Source organism: Podarcis cretensis, assembly GCF_951804945.1.
Source record: "Podarcis cretensis genome assembly, chromosome: 11".
In the NCBI taxonomy this organism is placed as follows: Eukaryota; Metazoa; Chordata; class Lepidosauria; order Squamata; family Lacertidae; genus Podarcis; species Podarcis cretensis.
Genome location: NC_137180.1, coordinates 47,370,275 through 47,391,079, shown reverse-complemented (window position 1 = coordinate 47,391,079; position 20,805 = coordinate 47,370,275). Strand labels below are relative to the sequence as shown.

The 20,805-nt window shown below is 43.4% G+C and overlaps 1 long non-coding RNA gene across 1 annotated transcript; it reads right to left on the bottom strand.

The window, feature by feature from the left end:
• Window positions 1–1,912: 1,912 nt before the first annotated feature.
• Window positions 1,913–13,586, bottom strand: LOC307226469. Its single transcript, XR_013843456.1, has 2 exons — window positions 13,508–13,586; window positions 1,913–2,375 (listed from the first exon to the last, which is right to left on the bottom strand). It is a non-coding gene; the product is annotated as an uncharacterized lncRNA (long non-coding RNA).
• Window positions 13,587–20,805: the final 7,219 nt, after the last annotated feature.

The window sequence follows — 20,805 nt, the reverse complement described above, 5'->3', positions numbered from 1 at the left end:
TATGGATGCCTGAGTCAAAAATGGCTTTTGTGGGGTAGAAACATTTCCTAGAAAGACTTCTGTACTGTGAAATATTTGCCTTTTTATTTTATTTTATATGTGACACCATTCAATGCCAACATTTTCTATGGTGATCCTAACCAGTCAGATATCATGCAGTGATGGCATTGAACTATGATGCTTTATAGAAAATCAGACTGAGCTACATTATTGATAGACTGATGGATTGATGGATTGGATGCATGGCGATATCACAGAAAGCAAGTGAGTGAGGGGAGTGCTTTCTGAACTGATTGTATGGCTGGTTCCAACTAATAAGGAATCACATAGCATGAAATCACAATACTGCATTGACAGATTTGAATACATGCTAATGCTGTTAAGCTAACCGAGGGCGAAAGCAAGTAAGGGCAATGCAAAGGATGGGTGGATCATTGGGGAAAAAAATGTGCAATTGAAAAGTTGCCAGATAGATTTTTTTTCTGTTGCTCCAGGGAGTATAACACAAACCCCACATTTACTAAGCTTTTCTTTGAAGGTGTCATGTAGGACAAAGCCAATAGACTTGCTGAAGTAAAGATGGCACTATATCAGTTTTGTTTCTCTTGTCTCTTCAACAAGTTACTTTGTCAAAGGAGGAAACCTGTTTCGACCATCTGGTATGATTCTTCTTCATAAAACCATGTTCCGTAGCTAATAGCCATTCCATTTTACCCCAAGCGCTTCCAAAATAATTGTATTATTTGCTCTCGTGTAATATGTTTTCACCAGTAGACTTTCCCTGAGGCCTGCCGGTAGAGTCCATTGTGTTTCTTACTGCATTGTGCTCTTCTTAGCGTGTTGTTCGAAGAGCATTTTAAGAATTTTGTTTTATACAACAGATGTTGCATTTGGGCTTTTAATTGATTTACCTGTTTGTCTTTGTTAAATTGCTTCAAGACTTTTTCAATAACACCATAAACAAGTGTGATTAATAATAATCATAATAACCACAACCCTAATAGTTGCATGGAGATGATTAGCTTTCCCAGATTACTCATTCACTGCAGCTTTCAGGTTAAACCAGGGGTCAGCAACCTTTTTAAGCTGTGGGTAGGTCCACCGTCCCTCAGACCATGTGGTGGGTCAGACTATATTTTTTTTTGGGGGGGGGAAATGAACAAATTCCTATGCCCCACAAATAACCCAGAGATGCGTTTTAAATAAAAGCACACATTCTACTCATGTAAAAACACCAGGCAGGCCCCACTAATAACTCAGAGATGCGTTTTAAATAAAAGGACACATTCCACTCATGTAAAAACAGGCTGATTCCTGGACTGTCTGTGGGCTGGATTGAGAAGGTGATTGGGCTGGATCCGGCCCCCAGGCCTTAGTTTGCCTACCCCAGGTTAAACTTCCCTAACATGGGTGTTGCTGGTATAAAGAAAATAATAGGCACAAAAATGAGAATTCCTAGATGCCAAGATCCAAGTTTAGGGCAAGTATTCTTTGGTGAGAGAACCCCAGCAGAAATTTAAAATCATAGAATTTTAGAGTTGTAAGGGATCCCAAGGGTAATCTAGTCCAACCCTGCAATGCAGGAATCTCAGCTAAACTATCCATGGAAGAGGGCCATCCAACCTCCATTTTAAAACCTCCAAGGAAGGAGAGTTCACCACCTCTCATGGAAGTCTGTTCCATGGCTGAGCAGCTCTTCCTGTCAGAAAGTTTTTCCAAATGTTTAGTCGGAATCTCCTTTCTTGCAGTTTGAAGCCATTGGTTCGAGTCCTACCCTCCAGAGCAGGAGAAAACAAGCGTGCACAAAATATGCAGCAAAGAAAGGACAGGAATATAGGTGTTAGGCCTTTAAAACTTAACACTGTGCTTTCCAAAACTACCATCTTCCCTCAGCATAGGAAAAGACCAGACATTTAATAAGTTAAAAATTGGTTTACTTACAAACACTTCAAAGGTCAGGTTCATGTGATTTTCCATATGTCAGAAAAGTCGCACAGGCAGTAAAACTTGGCCTAGTTGCAAAGTGGTGAAAGTTCCTAACTCAAGAGTGGCTTGTGAGAGCCGTGTGTTCTGAGCTAGGAGCAGCCAGTTCAGATCTCTTTACACATAAAGATTCTCAGGTAGACTGGGGGAGAACAACAGACTCTATTACATAGTTCTTCCCGAGATGAGGGGAAGTGGACATAGCTAAGCCTAAAAGGTTGCTGGCACCCATCTGTCTCAGGAGACAATGGAGGAGTGTGCCTTTGGTGGTGAATTCAAACTGTTCAAAAGCCCATCTGATACACGTACAATATCATCTGTTGTAAACATCTTGAACACTTTTCAATAAACCTGAGGTTCCAAACTGGTGGTCCGGGTGGTATGTGGCAAGCCTGTAAAAATACAATTAAAAAAACTATACAACATGTAGCACAAGACATTACAATTGTTACAACAGGCAAATAATTAAGTGGTTTGTCAAACCCTCCAGAAAATGTTCAAGTAGTTTGAGGGGGTGGAGTTTGGGAACCACTCCAATAAACAATAAATTCAAAAACAAACATACACAGAATCTAAGCATTTTTCAGATGCAATGGGCTGTATCCAATCTTACACAAACTCAGAATCGACTCATTGAATTTAATTGACATTGCTAACTTAGGTCCATTAATTCCAGTGGGTCTACTTAGTTGGGGACTGCTCAGTATCACTACTCCCGTAGAATTGCTGTTTGCAGCCTGAAAATTGAAGTGGAATAATAAACTCTGCAGCCCTAACTGGAATATATTCTAAATTAGTATAACCATACACATATAACACATCATATCAAAATAAAGTATGGTGGATGTAATTCTAGGAGGGGGAAATTTAACAGTCAGATATTCCAAACAAAGCAGTCTGTCCAAAAAGGGGAATTAACTTATTAATAAAGATTTGGAAACACAGCAAAACTAATCTTCCAGCATTGCAGGGGGTTGGGCTAGATGGTCCTCATGTCCTTTCCAGGTCTACAATTCTATGATTCTGTGATTTACATCATAGGGATTGAATAAGAAGGGGGAGAACCATGTATGCCACCTTGAGCTGTTTGGAGAAATAAAGTGCACCAAATAAAATAAACAATATATAGTAAACAGAACATTAAAAGAACAACAACCTGAGAGTTCATTTTATTGGGTCAAGCTATATTTATCCCCCCAACCTGCAAGGAGTAGTCAACAGTGCAGGGAGCAAAAGAAATACAGCAAAATGGCCTTGAAATTTAATATTCTCTTTCATATACCTGGTTTTAGCCCCCTTACAAAAAATGAAAAGGGAAGGGAGAAGAACATGCAATTCGAAAGTATTAACAAATGCCCTTAGAGGGAAACAGCTAGTTTTTCTTGGATACCATTCTAGCGATGAGATGAAAAGGACAGTAATACATTGGAAAAAGTCCCATTTTCTGCAGACAGAGTGCGAATGAAGTACCTTCAGACCAGACTCTGCCAGACATATCTGGACACCACACAAATAAACAAGACATATCCTAAATCTGTCTGGGGGAAGGAAAACCCATTATGATTCCTGCATTAAGATGAAACTCAGAGACAGTAGAATTCTCTCCATGTAGAGGGAGAAGACAGGGAGTCTCCAAAGCCAAATGTCCTCACTTGCACCTTGTAGGAAAGACCTAGTTCTTACTGGGGTGATAACCCTTCAAGTGGGCTGCATGTCTGGGTCACAGTTCTCTTTCTAGCTGTGACCCACACCAGCCTCCCATACCACATTCAGTCTTGGGGGAGGGGATGATGACGACACATATTATTTTTTATAAATGTTTTTCAAGCCTAGTTGATGTCATGCCTGGCTCTGTCCTGGTGCCAGAGACTCAATGAACAAGGATAGAAATGTTGGATTCAAAGAATGTATAATCTTGTACAAATGTAGCTATATGTTTATATATTTTGTAACCGTCCTTTCGTTTGAAATATATATAAAAGCGTCCAGCGGTTTTTTTATATTTTAAAGAATTCCCACAAAGCAATAAAACGTAACTTTGCCCTGATCCACAGGTAGCTAAGCTAATTAAAAAAAAATGGATGGTGTAAATCTAAATGGTTGTGGTGACATTGTGAAGTCATACATATTGTTGCACAGGACTATGAAGGGGAAATCATAAATTGTCCACGTTGCCTGTTTAGAAATAGACAAGGGGGACCCTGAACAAAATATTATAGTTTGGAGTGCTGGAAAAGCAGTGCACATGAGGATCTGCTTTAGAGAGGAACCCAGTTTAAGAAAGTTCCCAGCATTGTGAAAGGGATATCTCAAAAGGAAGGGAAATAGCTCACAGCGCCGGCTCTCCCATTAGGAAGAGTGAGGTAGCCACCTCAGGCTGCAGATGCTGAGAGGGCAAGGAACTGTTGTTCTGACATGTGTGGGCCTTGTCTCCCCTACGATTAAGAAGAGCCTACTGGATCAGGCCAATGCCCCCTCTGTTATCATAATGGCTGCCCAGATGCCTGTGAGAAACCCTCAAAGGGGACTGAACCACAGCAGCACTGTCCCCTCCTGTGTTTGCGTGGACAGGCGGAGTCCCCCAAACCCTGGGCGGCCCCCGTGTGGAATAACGACTCAAGACAACGTGCTATGGGATTAAAATTGGCCACAACTTTATTATGTTTCAGATGTGGGTAGACCTTGGCTCAGGCATTGGGCGTTTATCCTTCCCAGTCTCCCACCGGGGATCTGGGGAACATCAGGGTTATCCAGAGTGTGGGGGAGATGGGCTGGCTCTGGAGAACATATGTTCAAGCAGAGAGAGCCCATCCCTGTTATGCCGCCGTCGCAGGGGAGAGGAATGATGACCTCTAGGCATATGGCCAATGCCTCCCCTCAAACAACCCCTTTAGCGGGGAACCCTGGTATCGCCGCCATGAAGAGGAGGGGGCGTGGGTCACCACTGCCCGTCCCCCCATTTAGGGAAGATAAACTAAAGGATTCTGCCCAAGGCCTGATACCGCCAAAGTTGTGACGTTTTGCTACGGAAAAGGCAAACCTGCCAGTGCAGGAGAATTCCTTTCCGGCCCTTCAACAGCGACCTTGACATAGCAGCACTCGCGTACCTGTGGAGAAAAGGTTAACCTGCAAAAGAAGTCTTAACTGAGGGTGGGTAGGGTGGGAGAAGCTCTGGAGCCAACTGATGATTCCCAGGTAAGATCCTCCCCCTATTGTGTGGGCAGGTAGTCCCTCCCCCTACCTGGCCTTATCACCTTGGCAACGCCTCCCCAGGCGAGATTGGGCAACTGGATGAAGTAGGCGGAGACCTCCAGGTATCCCACCTGGGGAAGGCGAAGCCAAGCCTGTACTAATGGTGCCGCATAGGGTCCAGGGGGCTGCGCGCGACCACGCAAAGGGTACCCCCCATTTAATGTGGGGAGCGGTCATTTCTTGCAACTGCTTTGCAGAAGCATTACAGCCTCCAGTTTCAGAATCAGAGCACAGCTATCATGGCTAGTATCCATTGACAGCCTAATCCTCCATGGAGGTTCAATTCTCAGTCCGGTTAGCTTATGTATGCACCTCAGATATCAAAATATCTCAGACTCACCCTGGTAATAGGGCTCAGAGGGTTCTTCCCATTTGCGAATGATTTGGCCTCTTGAAAATTGAATTGTGGCATGGCATTAGCTAGCGTTATTGTTTAATGTGATCCAGCTGTCATATTAGTGTTTCTGAGATTTTGAGTTGCTGTTGCCTTGGGTGTCTTATCTTGCTTATTAAACCAGCCTGCTTCATTTCACATCTATGTGCACCATTCGCTGCTTCAGCTAGAACAGCTGCAGAACTTTGCATGGGAAATAACTACTTATGTCAAACTGCAGTATGTTTGACTGATAACGCGGTTGGTCCTAGCAAAGCGTGCAGTCATCATATTCCGTGAGAGAGTGGTTATGCCACATCTAAGTAGTAGTAGTAGACTAGTCACAGAAACAGGGTTTGAACATAGGAAGTAGCTTGTTTCCAGATCCAGTTCAAGGTGCTCACGTTGGTGTTGAAAACTCTAAATGACTTGAGCCACAAATATCTGAAAGACCACTTCACTCCCTACAGATCCTCCCTGGTGCTAAGATCAGGAGAGGGGCCATTTGGGTAGTTCCCACTCATAGAATAGAATAATGGAAGGTACCCAAGGATCATCTAGTCCAATGCCCTGTAACTCCCACAGAAGTTGTGGAAGGTAGCCTTGGAGGGGGCATTCTCTGTGGCAGCCCTGAGTTCTGGAATTCCCTCCCGACAGAGGTGTGTCTAGATTCTGCACTATACAACTTTTGGCAAATGCTGAAGACTTGCCTCTTTACTATGGCTTGTGCTTTTGTTCTTAGTTTTGCACCCACTGAAGTCTGCCAAGCTTTTCTCCCTGACCTATTCACAGTTCTCTTTTCCTTGCCTCCAGCTCCCTAGAAACCAACTTCCAAAATCAGAAGTTGGCAAGGCTACTTCTCCCCATATAAACACCTCCCCTTCTCCAGGTCCCTCCTTTACCAGAAATGAGACCATAAACTACTAGGTACAGGGCCTTCCCTCAAATTTCAGATTGTATCCCCTACACACTCCTTTCATAATTTCTGAATTGCATAACTAGGTCTGGTATTAGCTGCTGGGTTTTGCCAGCAATTAGCTACAGTTGCAAACTGGAGAGCTGGGGTGGAGGACCTGTAGCCCAGGGACAGCCAATGTGATGTCCCCCCAGATGTTATAGAGTTCCCATCATCCTTGACTAGTGACCATGCTGATGGGAGTTGAAGTTCAACAGCATCTGGAATGGCTGTCACTGCTGTAGCCTTTCAGAGGTTGTTGGAATCCAGCTCCCCTTAGTCCCAGCCAGCATGGTCAATGGTCAGAGATGGTGAGAGTTGGAGTCCAGTGACATCTGGAGAACCTCAGTTTCCCCATCCCTGCTGTAGAGACTTTCTTCTGAGTGCTCCCTCCCTTGCTGTGAATATTTGTACTCTGGATGGCTCTGGAAAGCAGTTCATTGGCACAGGCTCTGCTTGCACCAAGAGTACTATTAGCCACAGATGTTCCTCTGAACAATGCAACATGCCATTCAGTAGCAGTCTTCCTGTGCAGAACATTTATCTCGATAAGTACATCTTTTGTGCTGCCATTCCCCCCCCCCCTTGGTAATGTTGGTACAATGTGTTTTGAACCAGAACTGCTTTTTCTTGCATCGGATCCATCTATTTTAGCCACTTCTGGCACTCAAGCAAAATGGAGCAAGCCATTTTTCAAAGGGCTTATCTCTTTGTTCCCTGAGGAATAATTGCTTGTGTCTAATTTTATCTAATGAGGATTGTCATTTCTGTCTTTTGGAAGAACAAAGGTAAGGACTGTTTGTTTCATGGCACTTCAAAAATAAATTGCAATTTTGTTTGCTATTGGTGGTTTTCCAGGCCGAAAGTCACAGTGGAGTGAATTTAATCCCTAGAGTAACATGGTGTTTTTATTTTGTCCACTGACTATATACTAGGAACAAGCCATTTCATTATTCTTTTCCTGTCATGCTGTTCCATTTCAGCTTATGTTTTCTCCTAGTTTGTGCTGTGAACACACCAATCAATATCTGGCACGATGAAGAATGAGGAAAACACTTGTGTTTCTGTTCTGCACATGATTTGGATGCTACCTTCCTTTCCAATATCCTATCTGCTTCTTTGAAAATATCTGGAAAGAAGCCACAGTTGACTGTGTATGCAGCAAGGTCTAGAGAGAGACTTCAAATTCAGCTCCCTTTGGGAGGTTAAGGTGCCGCCCAACAATGTGTGATGGGGTTGTGGACCTATGTGGTCTAGCCACAGCCCTGCCATCTGCATATGAGGGTGTGCACCAGCTCCAGTTTTTGTGTTTGTATCTGCACATTTTAAAATTCCAATCTGTGTTGTTTTGGGTGATCTGTGCTCCAGATTTCAAGATGATCATGGTAAAATGAAGCTATGTGTTCCCCTTCCACAGTAATAGGGAAGCGAGAAATGACTTTAACTCTTTTCCCTCTGGACCAAAGTGGATGGAATTGACAGGCACAGGAGTTCCTCCAGAGTAGACTACATCTGCCAAATTGGGGCCAAATAGGTCCAGTGACTTTTGTGGGGAAAGTAAAGGCATTTTATTTTTCTCCATAATCCACATTAGGACAATGCATTTATTAAAAATACTAAATCTCCAAAATGCATTATCTGTGTGTTTTTGAAGGGTGGGGATGGGGAGAGCAGGGGTCTGCTTCGTGCTCTGTCTTACCTTTAAATAATTAAGAGATGATTTATTAGTTCATATTCTTATATGTATATATACTCTGTAGCATCATACTGTTCCTTTCAGGGTTTGCCTGTGTACTTCAATAGACTTTAGAGGCCTCTGATAGAACTTACAATTTAAGACAGTATAGTTCCATATGGAGTTTTGAACATTTTTGAGCAACATAGGATTAAAAAAAGAACACCTTAAAAAAACATAACCTTTTTTCAAATCCTCAACTGCTGTACTTTAATACAAAAAATCCCACAAAAAACTGCCTTCGGCCATCTGTCATAGGGAAAGAGATACTTGAATTGTGATTCTTGACAGGAGAAAGAGGGGCGAATGCACAACAGCACCCCTATTTTCACCTGTCAAATGTTGTGGAGACCTACGTGATTGGCCGAAGTCCAGATACTGGATTAAATTATGAGCTCAGCTCTCTGTTCAGGTATCAGAACAGACTGATCGCTTTGAGGTTTGATTTATCAGCTGCTTCCCCCCTGACACATTTTGCTTATTTGCTTTAGGTTTGACTCCTTCCTGGCAGACGGTGGACTTTCACATCCAATCTTTTTATCCTGTTAGCTCGCCTGCTGCGTGTGTTCTCTCCCTCTCTCTCTCTCTGTGGTAAAAGCCGAGATGCTTCACGTATTGTTTGAAAGAACTTTGCGTCCTCTCTGGAATAATGTGCCGTGTTTAACACATCAAACCTCAGGACACATAAACAGATGATCCATCACAGTAAATGGAGCAGTTGAGTTTACTTACTGGAAACCTTTGCCCTTGGTGGTCATTTTCTCTTTATGTCACAAGAAGGTGAATTGAGGTGACCAGCTGCAAATGAAGAATGCTTTTCAGTCTAGGTAACCTTCTAAGGACCACATCACAGTGGTGGGTGAGGTCAAAGGCAAGAAAAGTGGGGAAAGCAAGTAATATAATTTTTACTTTTGTGCAGGAGGCATGGTTCTGTCCCTCTCTGTCCCCCATCCAACAAACAAGATGAATAATCAGGGTCCAATGAGACATTACAGCCAGGCAAAAACACATTGGGTACAGAGCAGGGCCAGTGAGGGTGTGTGGACACAGAAGAGGGTGTGTGGCCTGGGGAAGTTCTGAGGGCCAAGGGGAATTCTGAAGAACTGCATTTGACCGTCACCTTCAGGCAGGCACGCCAGCTTGCCCCCACGATTAAGGGGGCTGGTGTCAAGCGACATGCACATGCTGTGCGACCAGTGCCGGATTTACATATAAGCTAAACAAGCTATGGGACGCGGGTGGCGCTGTGGGTTAAACCACAGAGCCTAGGACTTGCCCATCAGAAGGTTGGCAATTCGAATCCCCGTGACGGGGTGAGCTCCCGCTGCTCCGTCCCTGCTCCTGCCAACCTAGCAGTTCAAAAGCACGTCAAAGTGCAAGTAGATAAATAGGTACCACTCCAGCGGGAAGGTAAACGGCGTTTCCGCGCACTGCTCTGGTTCGCCAGAAGTGGCTTAGTCATGCTGGCCACATGACCCGGAAGCTGTACGCTGGCTCCCTTGGCCAATAAAGCGAGATGAGCGCCGTAACCCCAGAGTCGGCCACGACTGGACCTAATGGTCAGGGGTCCCTTTACCTTTAAACAAGCCATAGCTTAGGGCCTCACTGTCTTGGGGCTCCCAAAGAATTTAAAGGGGGGGGAAACTGGGTGTACAATTCCGAAATATAAGATAAAAAACAAATAAAACAAAACCTACATACAGCAGCAATGTTTTGTGTTGTGTATGGACCTATTAGGTCCATAAATTACCATATAGTATATATTCAACACAAAAAACAGTGACAATTTGTTGTTGGCAAAGAACAGCTAGACATATAAAGTGCTCCATTACCTTCAGTAGCTTAGGGCCTCATCAAACCTAAATCCAGCCCTGTGTGCGACATGCTGAAAAGATGGTGGCAGAGAGAGAGGACTTTAGTTCTCACAATGGGAGAGACCCCACAACTGCAGGAGCCACTGTGACAAACAAACAACAAAACCCTTAAGAAGCAGGTCACCAATGGATTTAATGTCAAAGCCATGATGAAAAACACTGGTCCAGAGAGTAATACATCAACAACAGATTCATCTGATGCCAACCAGGAAAAGGACCTTCACTGTGGCGGCACACACTATGGAAGATATCCCCTTAGAGATTCAGTGCTGTGTTTCTGCCAGTATTCAAAGACATTACTGTTTGCCCAAGCATTTCCAGACTCTTGATCAAACAGCTCACCTTTTATTTTATTTTTTATCCTTGAGCTACTGTATGCTTTTGTATATTTATATATTTCCTATCAAGCTTGATTTGGTTTCAGTGCTTTACATCGCTTTGATACATTCTGTGAAAACTGGAACAGAACTCTTTTAAAGAAATGAAAATTTAAAAAAAACACACAAACTTCTTCTATACTAGTTGAAAACCCTTTCTTCCTTTCCTGATGTCCAGCCTGCAAGTGCCATTGTTTATATGCCTCTTGCGCACCAGAGGGAAGAACCAGCAGGCTTGGAAGAACATCAGTGTTTGCAGAAGTAAAGCCTGGAGAAAATTTAGGACAGAAATGCTGACGACAATGGAACCAATTACAGTGGTGCCTTGCAAGACAAAAAGAATCCGTTCCGCGATTCTCTTCGTCTAGCGGTTTTTTTGTCTTGCGAAGCAAGCCCATTGACGGCTTAGCGGATTAGCGCTATTAGTGGTTTAGCGGCTTTTAGCAGCTTTTAGCGGCTTATCAGCTTAGCGGATAAGCGGCTTAGCGGCTTAGAAAAAGGGGGGGAGGGGGAAAAAGTCGGAAAAACTCGCAAGACATTTCGTCTTGCAAAGCAAGCCCATAGGGAAATTCGTTTTGCGAAGCGCCTCCAAAACGGAAAACCCTTTCATCTAGCGGGTTTTTCGTCTTGCGAGGCATTCGTCTTGCGGGGCACCACTGTACCTAGAGCTGTGGTTGACTCTTCCTCGCTGGAGAAATCAAAGAAGATATCGGACAGCCGATCTGCTGGTGAGCTCTCGATTTCCTGCATCCAGGAGGAGGTTGGATTAAATGGCCTAGCAAGGCCCCTCTTCAATTTTGAGGTCCATTGTTGCTATGATACACTGGTTTTCCTTTAGATCCTGGCCATTGCCTGTCTGAATTAGTGTTCTTAAGCCTAAGAGTGTAGTTTTTCCTTGCCCTATCTGCTGATATCATCATGTCAGCTTGTAAAGGAACAGGAACTTGTTTCCGAGACAAAACACACCACCTGTAAGTTAAAATTTAATGAGAATGCTTGACAAAAAGCTTTTGAGAGCTTGACAATAACACCTTAAGCAATCTAGGTAATGAATCTTTCTTCATAACGACACAGCCCGATGTTTGTTGACAGTCCCTATTTTCAGACACATTTATCTCTTCCTTCTTAAAAAAAGAGGAAATTCCACCTCTGATTTCTTTTTATTTCCCATATTCCACAAATAGCCTCCATAATAAAAGCGAGGCCAAAAAGGCATTGTGCCAAACACTGATTGAAATATAGCTTTGGAATCAGCATATCTTTCTCCCCATTGGAGTTAAAAGGGATTTTCCAGACAAGCCATTTTTGGGTGGGATTCAATCACATTCCGGCATATTCAGGTTGCACAACTGAAGCTGATTTGGAGCTCTTGAACAAGAAACCCACTTCCCCAAAGGTTCAGCCTTTTTACAATCAGGCAAGTGATGGGGAAATTCACTGGGATGTGTGGGATAACGCTTCCTTGGAGACAAAGTCACATACCCACCAAGGCAATGTGGATCAAATCCAGAACACCATCTTTTGGGCCTGAAATTCCATGTGAGTCACATGACCTTTGTGAGATCACGGACCTAGGAAAAGTGCTTTTTTGGGCATGATGACAAAAATGCACATTTTGGAGTATGGCGTGAGATCGTGGACTTGGAAAAAATGCTTTTTTTCTGTGCGAGTTCTTGGCCCAAAATTGCACAAGAGCAAGGCGCCCCAAATTGTTGCTGTGCTCTCATAGGGAAAAAAATGGGATTCACAGTTTTTGGGGGGCAGTTGATAGGTATGATGTCAGTTAAACTCCCCACAAACAACCTGGAGAGAATGTTCATTAAATAACCAACACCACCTAATCTCCTGGTAAATAAATCAGGATGAATGTTACACTGTATAAAGAAGGTCACCTGGAAGTCCCCAAAGACAAATTAATGGTTAACCTAAGAATGAGGAACCTTTGATGTGTCAGATGCTTCTGGACTTCCAACTCCCATCAGCCCCTGCCAGCATAGTGAGGGATGATGGGAGTTGTAGTCCAGTGACACCCTGGAAGGCCGGAGGTCCCCTATCTCTGAAGTTGTCCGACTTTTAAAACACATATTAGAAGTGCATCCTTATCAAACAGTAATGAACAAACTTCCTGAATTCTGAATGTGTCTCCTGAATTCTGCTTTCCCTAGGAGGATTTTTAAAATTAATCCCATATACAGTCGTACCTTGGTTTTCAAACAATTTAGTTCATGAACAACTTGGAACTCGAACGTCACAAACCCAGAACTGGGTGTTCCGGTTTGCGAACTTTGCCCCAGAAGCTGAACGTCCAGTGCAACTTTTGTGGCTTCCGATTGGCTGCAGGACTCTCCTGCAACCAATCGAAAGCCACACCTTCATTTCTGAATGTTTCAGAAGTTGAACGGACTTCCAGAATGCATTCTGTTCGAAAACCAAGGTATGATTGCAATGCTCCTGAACTGATATCATATACCACTTTCAATTCCCTCATATTATTTCTCCTGATTTGTTACCAGCAGGGATGTGCATGTTGATAAAGATGCTGCAAATGTGCATTCTTCATGTGATGCTATTATGATTGTAGCTAGATTGTCTTTGAGTGATGTCTCACTTCATACGTTTCTTTCCCTCTTCTAAATCTTCATTTCCCCCATGCCCCATAGCATACCTTAATGTGGGTAGCAAACATGCATGCATGTCAAGATATTTTTTAAAAACCAGATTCCGACAATGTAAACCGTCAAGAAACAGGCCTACATCATTATCAAATGCATGTGTTTGCAATCTGTAATGAGGAAGACAGAGTAAATTATTCCACCTCCTTTGTGAACACATTTCTCCTTAATTTAATAACAGGAAAGTAAACTTCAGAAAACTATCAAAACTGACTCAGTACATGAGCATAGTCTTAATGCTTTTCTCCCTAGATTGTAAATTGAACAATAATATATATCATGCAACCTGAATTTGTTGAACTCAGCTGTTCAGTTTGAATTTTCCAGTAGTGATCCTTGAGGTATTGCAAAGATATTGTTTTAAATTGCCCCATAAAGAAGACGGAAAAGAATTTCATCAGGAAATTTCACCGGGAAAAGGATTTCAGGCCACAGGAACAGCTTTCTGAAGCAGACTCTGATAGTTTTTGTTAGGATTTATGTGCTCTGTAACAGCCTAATGCCTCCCTTTGAGGCTTCAGAGATGCAGAGTGGTTCATAGCTCTATGCTCCACCTAGGAGATTCGCATCTTAGGCAGCCATTTGCATACCCTCCAACATTTCTCTGATGACAATTGGGACATCCCATTTGATAATGATAGTTATATTTTTATACCCCACATATCTTACTGAGTTGCCCCAGCCACTCTGGGAAGCTTCCAACAAATAAAAGAAACATAATAAAACATTAAACATAGAAAACACTTCCCTACACAGGATTGCCTTCAGACGACTTGAGGGTTGGATAACTCCATACCCTCCAACATTTCTCCAATGAAAACAGGGACATCCTAAGGAAAAGCAGGACATTCTGGGATCAAATCAGAAACTGAGACGGCTTCTCTAAATCAGGGACGTCCCTGGAAAATAGGGATGCTTGGAAGGTCTGCATTTGTGTGGTAGATGCAGGTGGCACTGTGAGTTAAACCACATAGCCTAGGGCTTGCCAGTCTGAAGCCTAGGGCTTGCCAATTCAAATCCCCACAACAGGGTGAGCTCCCATTGCTCGGTACCTGCTCCTGCCAACCTAGCAGTTCAAAAGCATGTCAAAGTGCAAGCAGATAAATAGGTACTGCTCTGGCGGGAAGGTAAATGGCATTTCTGTGTGCTGCTCTGGTTTGCCAGAAGCGGCTTAGTCATGCTGGCCACATGACCCAGAAGCTGTATGCCGGCTCCCTCAGCCAGTAAAGCAAAGTTGAGTGCCGCAACCCCAGAGTTGTCCATGACTGGACATAACGGTCAGTGGTCAGTATAGCTACAGGACGGGATCCATACACAGTCAATTGCTGTTCATAGTAGGGGAATGACAGTTTGGAAACTTCACAGGGATAAGCAAGGAAACATTTTTCAGTGCCAAGTTATACCTCTTTAATGTCTGAAGCAAGACATTTCATGTTATAGGTTGGAGACAAGTGAGTAAATTGTGCTTTCCTCTCCTGGGCAAAAGGCATGCCCTTCTATCATCTCTCATTCCTTAGGTTTGCTAATGATGCCTATTCTTACATTATCCCAAAAGGAAGAACTGCTCCCCCCCTCTCTTTTGCAGTGCCTTCAGTAATGTATGCAGTCTCCATGCAAAAGCTGCTATGAATCATACTATACAATAATCAAAGCTTACACAAAGCTTCCTGTGTAGAAAAGGATGTGTGTCTGTGTGTCTGTGTGTGTGAGAGAGTGGATACAGATATATACCATCCAGGGGCAGCCCCAGAATTACAAAAGCCATTCCCACTCCTGATATGATCCTGGAATGCCCCTGTTTCCTCTGCCAGTGCCGCCACTGCCTAGCTCAGGGAAGAAGATCATAGAATCCTAGAATCATAGAGTTGGAAGAGACCACAAGGGCCATCGAGTCCAACCCCCTGCCAAGCAGGAAACACCATCAGAGCACTCCTGACATATGGTTGTCAAGCCTCTGCTTAAAGACCTCCAAAGAAGGAGATATGCTGGCGCTTGTCCCAAAAGATATGCTGGCGCTTGTCCCAAAAGGTGGTGGTGGTCATGGCTGCAGCTGCAAGGGTCAAAACTTATACAATACCATGCTACGCAGATGCAATGGTTACAAAATATAGAGCACAACAGGCTGAATGGTAATGTTTGTAACAAATTTATTTACTGGTTACATCCTAACATACGAATCAAGTCCAGGATGTACACCATAGACATCATTCACCATAGACTGATTCACTGTGGATTGATTAATATCTAATAGTCAAGAGCCATTAAATGTTTTCCCTGTTTGTGACTTTCCAAAAGTACTAACTGGCTAACTGCTGTTGGAGAAAGAATCCATCCAAATTTATGGATGGGAGCATGAAGCTCATGCACAGCTCCCATTTGTTTCAACATAGCTTTGTTTAGGATATGTTCCCAAGAATGTTGATACCCTTGGGAGTAAAGGGGAAGGGCTAATCTTTTAAATAATCATCATAAAATCCTGCAATTGGGAATCTCCCAATTATGTAGATGTCTGGGCTCAGCAGCCTCCCTTTCATTTTAACAATGACTAACAAATTAATCCAGAGGATATCATTTTGTCCTCCAAATCCTTTTCATCAGCAGGAAACATGCCCCTGCTTCCAATCTGATTGACTCTTTGGGGGCATTGAAGGGCGTTAAAAGCATTGGGCCTAATGGAAAATTAGATGATATATTTGGTGTGGGACTGTTAAAAACTAATTTGCAAAAATATGGCTTCACATCAGAAGACAAATTTAGAGGGCAGGGAGTGTCTACTTTGGAAGCTACATGTGCAAGGATTGAGAGTCACACAAGGACATGAATGAACACCTTCACATAACAATAGTGTGTCTCAGGGATTCTTGGCAGATTGTACCCATTCAAACAAATTCATGGAGGCTATAATGCTTGTCAACCATGATAAATAAATGAAATTTCCATGTTCTGGTGCTGCAGACCAATGAGGAGGGAAGAGTTTGATCATGCAGTATTTCAAACATTGAGCTTTCGGGGGTGGGCAAAGTTATTTTGGCATTTTTTAAAAAATTAGAAAATTTTTTGACTTGTTTTAAAGGAAAATCTCCAAAACAACATGGGCTGCCATACGTCTGGATTTTCCCGGACGATTTTTGCAATTTTCACCCAGACACTGCTTCTGACATGCAGTATTCTGGGTATGTCTGGGAAATTCCAGACATATGGCAACCCTAGTTTCACAAAGCATCCGCCTGTCCACTACTGGAAACAGGATGCCGATGTGAATATATGCCCAGGATCACATGGAGAGGAATTGCTTCTGTCATTTCTGGCCCTTTAAAGTGACCCCCGGAGCCATAACTGATGCAACTCAGCCAGTCCAATCTGCAGCAGGGCAGGGAACAGCTGCTACCACCAAGCCCTAATGGAAGGCTCTTGTAGCTTAAATAGCCAAGGGGAAGTAATCAAAGGAGGTGAAGAGGGATGCAGTGGCTTTAGAGACAGAGGTCTCAGGGCTACACTCCAGCTTCTTCAACATGCAGGGAAGCACAATGAGACACAGGGAGTCCTCCCAACCCTCTTGGAAGATGGTTTTGGGCTGTGCCCTCAGGGTATCCTAAAAAGGGGCTAGCAGCTGAACCCCTTGCCCTCTGACTTAAAATGGCACAGCTGTGCAGTATGGACCATGGTGTATGGGTGTGGGTGTGTTGTTGGGTTCTGCAAGTGGCCTGGAATTGGGGGGAAATGATTCCCTCTGCTTTCGAGTAACAGAACTCTAACTTTCAGCTCAGTTGAATACAGTGGTACCTCAGGTTACAGATGCTTCTGGTTACAGACTCCACTAACCCAGAAATAGTACCTCGGGTTAAGAACTTTGCTTCAGGATGAGAACAGAAATGGTGTGGTGGTGGCTCGGTGGCAGCAGGAGGCATCATTTTAACCTCAGGTTAAGAATAGTTTCAGGTTAAGAACAGACCTCCAGAATGAATTAAATTCTTAACCTGAGGTACCACTGTAATTGAATTCAGGCCTATGTGACTGTGGTTTATGGTTTAATCATTCACCTTTTCCACAACTTCCAAATAACAGCAATTATGTTGCTTCATTTATTAGGGTTAAAGAATTAGTTCCCACCCACCATACTAATGCGTGGAAACAGAAAGGGATTTACCCAGCACCAAATTTGCATGAAAATTATGCAGCCCTCCATACACAGTAACTATATGTAACACAAAATGTGTGTCTTGAAGCAAGCAGAGTCTTCACTGGTAGAAAACCTCATGCCAACTATTCAGATGCTGAGAACATAAGTTTTCAAAGTGACCTTTGACTCCCCAGGCCAACATCTTGGTTTTCTGTCAAGACATGACTGAATTATTATTGATGGGCCATGTATGGTATATTTTTGCCTTGAAACTGGTGACCTCTCTGACCACTCTGAGCACATTCAGAATAAGAACAACTAGATCCTAGTCCTTTGGGGTTCCCCCTTTGATACTTTGCTTATTTGAAACAGAAATGTCATTGCTGAGCTGGATTCACACGGGATTGGTTGCTTTAAACATCAGCGCAGAGGAGAAAATGAAGGAAAGCTGGAAGCAGAAACGAACAGCGGGGGAGTTGAGATCACACCAAAAAAAGGCAAGTCATTTGTTGTATTTTGATACGGATTGTTGAGGATAACTACATCCATCATTTATAGGGGGTCCATGTGCCTTGGAAGTCCTGCGTTCAAAAATCCAGTTTAATGATGAAGAACCCTGAGAAAGTAGATTAAGGGCTTTAGAATTATAGACCAAGACAATCAAATCCCTATGAACATAAGACTGGCCTTGCAATGACCAATGGGGAGGCTGTTTTTACATTTTTTCTCTCCCTGCCAGTATCAACGAGGATGACACTACATTATCATATAGCTTCATTCTCTTTGGTCCATTCGGTGTGAAAGGGAAATTCTGCCAGGCAGATTCCTGTACCAATTGTAGCCTCACCACTGCTTGAAGTGGTGGCAAAGCTTTCAGTTGGTTGTTTAAAGCAGGGGGTGGAGAGCCACTTTTGGGTCAGATGGCCAGATCCCAAAGTGACCAATCTCTTGTGAGCCACATTGACATGTGGGTGATGCCCTCCTGTCAATTACCTGAGATCATATGGCGCCAGGCATGGACCTGATCCCTGCTGAAAGCTGCAGGACTTGCATTGGGCACCAAATTCAACCAGTGCCTAATGTGAGGCAGGATGTAAAGGAACAGTGTCTGGAAGAAGCAGAGATCACCGGTTTTGAAGCAATGATTCTTCAACATCAGTTTTGTTGGACTGGTCATGTGTGGTTATTGTCTTCCAAAGCAACTCCTCTATTCCCAACTTAAGAATGGTAAGCATAATGCCAGTGGACAACAAAAGAGGTTTAAAGACTCAAGGCAAACCTTGGCAAATGTAGTCTAAACACTAACGACTGGGACTCACTGGCCTGTGAGGGTTCCAATTGGAGAACAGCCTTCACCAAAGGTGTCATGGACTTTGAAGAAGCAGGAACTCAGGATGAAAGGGAGAAACGAGCTAAGGAGAAGGCATGTTTGGCAAATCTTCATCGTGATCAACTCCCACCCAGAAACCTATGTCCCCACTGTGGAAGGATGTGTGGATCCAGCATTGGCCTCCACACAGCAACTTACGGACACACTGTTAAACCACATTCATGAAAGGCAATCTTACTCAGCCAAGAGTGATTGCCAAAGAAGAGGAAGTAGAAAGGAAAAACTGAGAGCACATGGCTTACAGCGCACTCTCAGTTGCTCCTCTTCAGGCATGGCTTGCATTTGGCCCTGTTTAATTTGGCACCATTCACAAGCTCAAATGTAAACAGTGCCAAATAAGAGCCATGACTGGAAAGGAAGAATTGGGAGCACACTCTCAGGTCGTTGGTTGCTTATTTGCAGCCACGGGTTTACCTATCCTGTGCCTCATGTATAATAATAATAATAATAATAATAATAATAATAATAATATACTATTTATACCCCACCCATCTGGCTGAGCTTCCCCAGCCACTCTGGGCGGCTTCCAAGAAAATATTAAAATACAGTAATGCATCAAACATTAAAAGCTTCCCTAAGCAGAGCTGCCTTCAGATATCTTCTATAAGTCTGGTAGTTGTTGTTCTCTTTAACATCTGGTGGGAGGGTGTTCCAAAGGGTGGGTGCCACCACTGAGAAGGCCCTCTGCCTGGTTCCCTGTAACTTGGCTTCTTGGAGTGAGGGAACCACCAGAAGGCCCTCGGTGCTGGACCTCAGTGTCCTGGTAAAATGATGGGGGTGGAGACGCTCCTTCAGACATACTGGACCGAGGCCGTTTAGGGCTTTAAAGGTCAGCACCAACACTTTGAAATTGTGCTTGGAAAAAGATAGCAGGTTAGTGAAAGGTGGGTGCAACTTGGCCAAGGCAGCCTCATGGGACTGGTGGATGTAATTAAGCCTCTGGGCTAGAGATTCCTGGCTGTTGTTTTAAGGGGGGAAAGAGTGAAACACCCTCTCCTGTTGCCTCTTATAATGAAAAGCAAGTCCTTCACCCTGATATTTTATCAGTCTCTCTCTCTCTCTCTCTCTCTCTCTCTCTCTCTCTCTCTCTCACACACACACACACACATACCGAAAGTCACCAAAAATTCCTCCCAGTTTTTACAGGGGAATCCCCGCCCTCTGCCCCCAAAGTGGTTGAGGGAGAATATTCAGGAGTAATATAGCCTAGGATGATTAGTTTTCCTATATGTCAGAGCAGCCATAGGCAAACTCCGGCCCTCCAGATGTTTGGGACTACAATTCCCATCATCCCTAGCTAACAGGACCAGAGGTCAGGGATGATGGGAATTGTAGTCCCAAACATCTGGAAAGCCATAATTTGCCTATGCCTGTGTTAGAGCCGCCTTCACATTTTTCAGCAATCTGAGAGCATCTGGCAAGGACGCAAGAAACTTGTTCTGAGCCAAAAGGGAAAGGAAAATAAAAGGCAGAAGTTTTGGATACAGTAGCACTGGAGGTTGCTGCTTATTATCATTATTTGATTAATTCCCCCGTACATTATCTTGTCTCATCTTGCAGCCTCAACATATTATTGTACAGAACGTTGCAAGCCAGAAGAGGAAATCTACTTCACAGTGTCAATTTATTCTTGTATTTAGGCTGTTATTAAGCACTGGCAAGTCTCTGGATGTCAGAGGAATGTTGCACTCCCTGACTAAAGAAAGGGTTTTTCCCTCAAGGGAAAGATAGTAGCTGCTGGCATTTATTTATTTATTTTAATCACATGCAGATTTAAACTGGCTTTTCAAGCACTGTTTGGAATCTATGCATTGCCCACAATAATAATTGCATATGGAAAATTCAAGTCGGCATTGCTAATGTGTGTATAATGTTGTTGTTGTTGTTGTTAATTAATTAAATGTATATACTGCCCTTCTTCTGAAGATGTCAGGGCTGTTCACAAAAGAGAGAGAAAAAGACAGGACTAAAACACAAAATAAAATGATGCTGTGGCTTTAAAAGCATTTCCCTCCCGGGAACATTCTGTTGCTTTCTTTCAGGTTTGAAGATTAGTCCTGGGATTTGGAACAGA